Source organism: Tiliqua scincoides, chromosome 12, assembly GCF_035046505.1.
Source record: "Tiliqua scincoides isolate rTilSci1 chromosome 12, rTilSci1.hap2, whole genome shotgun sequence".
NCBI classification, from domain to species: Eukaryota; Metazoa; Chordata; class Lepidosauria; order Squamata; family Scincidae; genus Tiliqua; species Tiliqua scincoides.
In genome coordinates, this window is record NC_089832.1 from 14,479,511 (window position 1) to 14,488,232 (window position 8,722).

Genomic DNA, 8,722 nt, shown 5'->3' on the forward strand with positions numbered 1-8,722 from the left:
GGGGTAGTATCTTGGACTAGGACTAAGGAAACCTAGGTTTAAGGTCCTACTTAGCTGGGCAGATCAACAGGGATGGTAACTTGAGTTATGGAACTCAAGTCAAGAGTCACGAAAACAAGTGTTTTTTTGCTGACTCGTAAACTACAGCACTGTTTCTCAAACCGTGGGTCAGGGCCCACTAGGTGAGTCACAAGCCAATTTCAGGAGGGTCACCATTCATTTCAATATTTTGTTTTTTGTATATTAGACTTGATGCCGCTATAGTATGTGACTGCATTTGGGGAGATCTGTACGTTTAACAGGCTACAATGTATATGCTTTTAACAATGATAGTCAATGAGGCTTACTCCTGGGTAAGTGTGGATAGGAAGGCAGCCTAAGATTGTTAAAAAAATTTTCCTGCTTGATGATGTCACTTCTGGCCATGACATCATGTCCAGGTTAATGTCATCACTTTCAGTGGATCCCGATAGTTCATGGTATTATTTAGATCCCAATGGGACATACAAGGTAACTCACATCACATTAAAATACAGCATAAAATCATGTTTTAAAATGATCATAAAGATGAAACAGCAACAAAAAATGGATCAAATAACAATAAAACCACCATTAATAACTGGGTCTGCTCCCTGCTCATGGTCTGATCTTTCTTGAACCCTCAGCCTTCCCCCTCCCCACTCATGGCATGTTTCCCCCTGAATCTTACCAGGGCTCTCAGAGCTCCAGCAGCCACTGTTGCACATCTCTTGCCACTCCCCATTTACAACAGTGGCCTGGCACCATACAACAACATGTGTCAAGGAGTTCCACAGATTAATTACACGTTGGGTAAAGAAATATCTTCTTTATGTCTGTTCTAACTCTCCCAACACTCAGTGTTTTAGTGGATGTGACCTGGTGTTGTGTGAGAGGGACAACAACATCCCTGTATCCACTCTATCCATCCCCTATATAATTATGTTCATCTCAATCATTCCCCCCCCCGACACCTTTTTCTAGACTGAAGAGCCCTAAACACTGTAGCCTTTCCCCATAAGGGAGGTGCCTCAGCGCAGTAATCATTTTGGTTGCTCTCTTCTGCACCTTTTCTAGTTCCTCAATATCCTTTTTGAGATGGGGCAACCAGAACTGTGTGCAATACTCCAGATTTGGCCTTACTGTCAATTTGTACAATGGCATTTACACTTGCTACAAGGAACTGCTGAGTCATGGTGAGCAAACAGAGACCATGACTCAGCTGCTTGTTTCAGGGTCATGCAATTCAGCACCGCACTTCTTAACCATCCAATCATTTTCAGGGGGAGGAGGAAGGAGAATAAAATGCCACATTTCTATAAAAAATAAAAAAAGGTCTAGAAATGCCCCACTCATTTCTTCTCCTCCCTTCTACTTCACACAGCTTTATACAATTGTGCACCATGGGGAAGAACACAGGCAAACAACTGACACATTAGTTAAGAGACCTTCCATTTTAACGTTGACAGTTCACGATAATGGAATTTAATTGTGGGGGAAAAAAAGCTGAATAATTTTAGCTGAATGTCATTCAGTTCATTCAAACTGGGAATCAGGGACATTTCTAACAAAGGTTTTCAAACTTCTTTTGAAATCAGGAAGCTGCTGAGCACAGATAAGAGGAGAGGTTTGAGGATTCTCTATCGGAAATTTCAAGGTTTTCCTCTCCCCCCCATCTGCTTTTTCACATTAACTGGTAATTATCCAGAAAGACACATAATAGTACTGGAATGACAGAAGCTGACAAAGGTTTTCCTAAGATATGTAAATTGTCAGTGATAGGCAAGGTGCAACAGAAAGGCTTTTCTACAGCACAATTATTTATGCCAGTTTCATTTGCTTTTAGGTAGCAAGGATGGCACACTGTTCAGAGGCTGCTTATCACATGTGCTGCACATTAACTTCACAACCATGTGCTAAGGAAATGTGGCAAAAACGTAGCTTTAAGGTTGGTGGTCCTCACTCCCTAGCAATTACGATATTCAGTACAAAGTGGGTTTGTTGTTTTTTTTAAGAATACCCACCTTAATTTATCCTCTTTTTCTTGTTGTTAAAGGTGGCTCAGATTAGTATATTCATTGCATGTGGTGCATGAACCGATGATGGGATTATGGGGTGATGGCTGAGTTTTGTGCTGGCTTCCAGAGATGCCAGGGCCTGCGCTTGATGGCTTGTGTAAAAATTTTCAACTGCCTCTTCCTCAGAGGTTAAATTTCCTGCAAATAGCAACACCCATTAGAGATGGCACAAGCTTCAGGGAAAGCAGCATATAATTTTTTTAAAATACATAAACAAAATGACTGTGAACTGTTTTAATCTATGCACTGTTGGGTTTTTGTTTGTTTTTAATCGTCATGAATTGTTAGATAAGTAATTGTGCTCTGTTGGCTCTTAACATGTCAAGCAACTGTTACCCTGCACATGCCCGATCTCGTCTGATCTCGGAAGCTAAGCAGGGTCAGGCCTGGTTGGTACTTGGATGGGAGACCGCCTGGGAATACCGGGAGCTGTAGGCTTCTACCATGATCTCGGAAGCTAAGCAGGGTCAGGCCTGGTTAGTACTTGGATGGGAGGCCGCCTGGGAATACCGGGTGCTGTGGGCTTATACCATGATCTTGGAAGCTAAGCAGGGTCAGGCCTGGTTGGTACTTGGATGGGAGACCGCCTGGGAATACCGGGCACTGTAGGCTTATACCATGATCTCGGAAGCTAAGCAGGGTCAGGCCTGGTTGGTACTTGGATGGGAGACCGCCTGGGAACACCGGGTGCTGTAGGCTTCTACCCTAGTCTTTCGAGACTGAAGGTTGCCAACCATTGTGATATACGGTTGGCCCTTGGCATCAGTTCCTAGACCCCCTGCAGATACAGAACTCTGTGGATAATTGAATCTGCAGGTCAAGGCCATGAGGACTTCTAAATGTGACCCGAAGTGTCTTCTGGTCACATCCAGAGGTGTTCTGAGGTGCAGGGATGCCACGCACAGAGCTGGTCAGTGCCAGGGAGGGTGGGTGGACCCAATTCACAACATTTGCCACTTTCAACAACATGCGCTTTCCCCCCCAGAGCCCATGAAACACCTGGAGCATCACAGAGGGGGAGTGCATTGCCCCCATCACCACAACCCTACACCACCACCCTACACCACCAACCCCTCTAACACTCTCCTGCACCCTGGCACCTGGGGCTTCCCCTCCCCCCCGGCCACCCATTTCATCCACTACTGGCAAGGACAAAAACCAGCTTGGGCTCAGTCATTATATAAATGCCATTGCACAGAGAAGAGGCCGTGAGAGAGAGCTTGCTATCAGTATAGGATAGGCACATCCACCTAGTCAGGCTGTCCCCTAAAACTTCGGTTTTGCCCTCAGCAACCTGGCACCCCAATTCCCTCCCAGAAAGAACTCTGCTCTAACTACCCAGTTGCCCCAGGACCACAGAAGTGAGGGGAAGGGGATTAGTCAAAAGAAGAAGTAACACTGGCTAACTTTTTCTAAAGTTTTAAAGAGCTGTACGAGTAAGCTTTCTTGAAAACCAGTTGATCGAAAGATGGAGTCTCTGACATCAAAGGAAATGAAATTAATATGGGTGCACATGTTGAGCACCTCAAGTCATCGGTTACCTTGCAGATGGGAAGGGCAGAGCTTGAAGTGCGCAATCACCTGGGAAAATTGTAAGTGGGAGCCATGGGAGGGACTCACTTACACCCTCTGTTCATGTCAGCTGTTTAACCTTCCTACCCCAAAGACTCCTGCCTTATTCTGGCTTGAAAAATCCCAACTCTCTGAACTCCACGCAGTCGAGAATATCCCAGATTATCAGAACGAAGATGTGTTTTAAAATGTCGGGCCGTTTTTAATGACTCCAGGGTTTCATTTGAAACAATCCACCTGCGCTTTAATGACATCTCCCGACACCTTAGCAGCTATAATCTGAAATGCTATCTAATACTCTCCGAACGCCAACAAACACACACGCTCCGTTTTTGCAGACTGAAAGAAAACAGCTCCGCTGGTCAAGGACTTTTCTGCAGTCAAGTGTGCCAATGTGTGAATTTCCCTGGAACCGTCAAAGAAATCCATCATCGCGCCCCTTCTTCCACGCAGGTGCCAAAGTGCCCAATAGCTTGGAGGTCCCTGGAAAAAGTCACTGAAACATCATGCTTTCATTTGACCCCAATGGCTGCATTCCTAGGCTTGGATTCTATTATTTGTTTGCTTTGATTTTTAAAATGTCATAGCTGGCCTTCTTTGCGACAAGTGTAGACAGCTTATTTAAAAAAAAAAAAAAAGAGTCCAGGAAAAATCCACCACCACCACCCTGAGAAAAACCCCAATAACCATAAAAATCCAAAGATTAAAAAATAACAATAATAATAAATTCAGCCCCCCGTATTAAAGGAAGATCTTGTATCCTTTTTTTTGGGAGAGTTGTTAAACAGGGACCACGCAGCAGGTGTAAACCATCATGTCAAGGATGTGACGCTATTTCATACCCACCAACTGTTTGTTCTGCAAGTGTTACACGTATACACGTCCCCGGAGCTACAGATTAACTCCCTTTCGTGCAAGAGCATCTCACAGTGGGGGCAGACAAGTGTAGACATTTGCTTAAGCTAACATCAGCTTAGTGCAATGCAGCTTGTGGAAGAAAAAAAAAATCAGGGCTAGGAATGAAAAGGAACAGGATTAACAACGCAGAATGTATCAAAGCAACATTCCATAAACCTTTGCTTCACCCCTGATTACAATTCTATGTACAGCAGTGCCGTCACTAAGGTCTGTGTCACCCGGTGAGGGAGGCCAGCGCGTCACCCCCATGATGGACACACCCATGCAGTGGGCGGGACAATGCCCCTGGTGGTGGGTATGGTGATTTACTATTTTTTTGGCTATAATGTCTGATATCCGATCTTCCGACCCCCAAAATCGGATGATATCTGATCCCCCAAGATCGGATGTCCACCCAGGCTCCTCAGCATCATCAGGTCTTTCCACAAGGACATGAAGGGCACTGTTGTCTTTGATGGCTCCACATCAGACCCCTTTGACATCCGAAGCGGAGTGAAGCAGGGCTGTGTTCTTGCGCCAACCTTGTTTGGGATTTTCTTCGCTGTCCTACTGAAGCAGGCCTTTGGAACTGCAACAGAAGGCATCTATCTCCGGACCAGATCAGGCGGAAAGCCAACTACTAATGTTTGTTAGAACAGAGATAGTTCAACGTGGTTTGTTTCATTGCAGTCTGCATGAAAGCGCACATTGAATGTGTTGACTGTTTTGAGACTGTCTCCTTCCAACATTCAATGTGCACTTTCATGCAGACTGCAATGAAACAAACCACATTGAACGATCTCTATTCTATCAAACGTTATAGCCAAAAAAAAATAGTGATGGTTTAGTGGTCTGGGAGAACCTGGAAGAACCCAGGTTCAAATCCCTGCTCAGCCATGAAACTTCCTGGCTGACCTTGGACCAGACATGATCTCTGAGCCTAATTTACTCACAAGGTTGTTGTAAGGAGAGAAGGAACCATGTACAGCACCCTGAGCTCCCTGGAGGAAGGGTCATATAAAAATGTGGAATGAATGAATGAAACAGTGACAGCCCCAAAAGAAAAAAGCCACTCCTCATCTCTCGTTCTCTGCAATTCAAGCAATGGAACAGTGCTACTACTCATGGGAGGGAGTTGGCGTTCAGTGGTGCTCACAGATGGTCACAGGTTCAACTCCTGCTATCTCTGGGTAGGGCTGGCAACAAGCCCTGTCTCATACCCTGACACAAGCCAGAGTGGTTGGTTGGTTGGCAACCTTCAGTCTCGAAAGACTATGGTATAAGCCTACAGCACCCGGTATTCCCAGGCAGTCTCCCATCCAAGTACTAACCAGGCCTGACCCTGCTTAGCTTCCGAGATCATGGTATAAGCCTACAGCACCTGGTATTCCCAGGCGGACTCCCATCCAAGTACTAACCAGGCCTGACCCTGCTTAGCTTCCCAGATCGTGGTATAAGCCTATAGCACCCGGTATTCCCAGGCGGTCTCCCATCCAAGTACTAACCAGGCCTGACCCTGCTTAGCTTCTAAGATCAGACAAGATTGGGCATGTGCAGGGTAACAGTTGCTGCCACAAGCCAGAGTAGATAATGCTGAATTGGATGGACAACAGGTCTAACTCAGCTTTCCATCTGCAGGAGAGGAAGGTGAGTAGAGGGCTCCATGGACTATTCTAGAACAGCCAGGTAATAGCACACCTACTGCAAAAATTTTTATGTTCCTTCACTCCATTGTTGCACGCAGGCAGACCCTTGCATGCTTTAGCACTTCAAGCCAAAAATCCAGTGCAAAGCAGGCTCTGTATAGTTTAGCATCTAACCATCCTTGGAAGAGCATTTTCTTTTTTTCAGCAGCATAGCCAATGACGTCAAAGATGTGTCTGTATCTCTTCTTTTCTGTGCAGCGGAGAAGCTTGTCGGAGAGGGAAAAGGGGAGAGAATTTTCAATTACACCAACCTCTTTCAACTTGGCACAATGATATATCAAGCAGGTTTTTTTTAAAATTTACTTTGGGTCCTTGAGTGCTTTGGAAATAAAATGCACCGATATTTGTTGTTGCTGTTACAAAACCGCTTGGCGTTAAATGTTCCTATCTACCTAAACGCCGGTGACATCTCCGAACAGAGGCTGGGATTTATACAAATTTGACTCGCAATCTCAGCTGATGTTTACGAGGAATGTATATTTATCTTTTCACCTGCCCCTCCCCTCCTCCTGGCTCGCCATCTTGTTGATGCTTAATTCATTTGACAATGGCATTGAGTGTACATACCTTTTTTCGGGGGGGGGGGTGCACCTATGGAGGATCACAGTCTCAAAATCAAGGAATAGGAATTGTTTCACAAAAGCAGAGGTAATCACATTTTTGAACCATCACTAAAGCTAAGCAGAGCTGTTCACCTGGCAATCTGCAATTCTTAAATTGACCGGTCTTTCTCCCCAACCAAAAGCTCCAACTAGTTGCAACAGAAGAGATGCATAAACAATCTCCTGGACTTTTCAGAGAACGTCAAACCAGGAATAGGGTTGAGAAGGGAATTAATTCAAATTGGGATTGCAGCATTAGGAGAGGGCAATCTTTCCCTGTACACCATTGCCTCCTCCCCTTCTTCGGTTGTCTGCATCAGCGTCAAAATCAGTGCTTCCCAAACTTTTTAGCACCAGGACCCACTTTTTAAAACAATACTCTGTCGGGACCCACCTAGGTTTTCAACAAAAAAAAATCCATAAAGTAATAATATTTTATTTATTTACAAGACAAGAACAAGAAAAAAGATGCTGTTTTTTCTGCCGAGCCGCGCCTGACTTATTTACCAAAAAGACTCGAGTCAAACGGCATCCCCAAAAGTCTCCCACCGAGTCCCAAAGGCTGCCCGTTAAGACTTGTGCACGGGTCGAGACAAAGGGGGCATAATTTCATGCAGAATGCAATGAAACAAACCACGTTGAAATACACTTATTCGAGCAAAAGTTACAGCCAAAAAACCAGTGGCTCAGGGACATGTTGCATCACCATGCCCACTCCCTAGGGCGTTGCCCTACCCGCTGCATGGGAGAGGGTCCATCATGAGGGTGACATGCTGGCCTCCCACAATGAATCCAATCAACAGTGGTGTTATTACAGGGGTGCGTGGGGTGTGGGTCGCACCAGGTGACACTCACAGGGGGGTGACACCTCTACTGGCCAAATTTTTAAAATCTTTGTATTTTTGAATAATATCATCATGTTATAAATCAACTGATGCGTAATTTCATGCAGAATGCAATGGAACAAACCGTATTGAAATATCCCTAGTCTACCAAAAGTTATAGCCAAAAAACCAGCATGGGCTGAGCAATGGTACATCACCATCTCCGCCGCCCAGGGCATTGCCTCTCCTACTGCATGGGAGAGGGTCTATCATGAGGGTGACATGCTGGCCTCCCACACTAGGTGATGTAAACCCTAGTGACACCACTGGTGTGCAACACACTCTGGTGACCCCACTCACACCCCAAGTTGTCCACCCAGAGTTAGACTGTTCCATATGAATTTTCTTCCATAAACCCTGCAGCTTCAGGGAACTCAGTTTCCTGGATTGCGTTCCTATTCATTTAAAATGGGGGAAAAAAGTTTTTAATTAAAATGAGCATTCCTCAATTTATAGCTGGAAGGAACTTGTGTAGGATAAAGCCCCGTTCTAATAATATTCGGACAAGCTAACACCTTCACCCTTATTCCTTCCATAGCAGCACAGCATAAAGGGGAAGTAAAGACGCACAGATCAGTTCACTCTGATAAGAAATGTAGTGATTGGGGCACCCCCTAGTGGCAGAAGCAGATATGCCATAAACAAGCTTTTTGGACCTACCTGTAGAGCCATTTCTCCAGCCACACCTATCATTTCTACCCACTAAGGGATCCTTGTTCCCTTTTTTTCTTTTCATTTCATTTTTTGTTTTTAATTTGTGACGAAGCAAGCTGGGAATGCAAATGATACTCAGTATCTGCACGATTTCTGGCAAAGGCAATTATAATTAACATTATGATAAAATATTAAGTCAAGATCATAAACTGTTGATTGGTCCTGATTAGCCATATTATCCATAATGAGAAATCTCACCATCCTTCAAGCGTTACTGGCATGTTTTGCTCATGCAGCATGAAAAGAAAAAG

The 8,722-nt window shown here is 44.8% G+C and overlaps 2 pseudogenes; one reads left to right on the forward strand and one right to left on the reverse strand.

Moving 5' to 3' along the window:
• The first annotated feature begins 2,417 nt into the window (after positions 1-2,417).
• Positions 2,418-2,534, forward strand: LOC136663413 (5S ribosomal RNA; annotated as a pseudogene).
• Positions 2,535-6,021: 3,487 nt separating this feature from the next.
• Positions 6,022-6,144, reverse strand: LOC136663492 (5S ribosomal RNA; annotated as a pseudogene).
• Between the last annotated feature and the right edge of the window lie 2,578 nt (positions 6,145-8,722).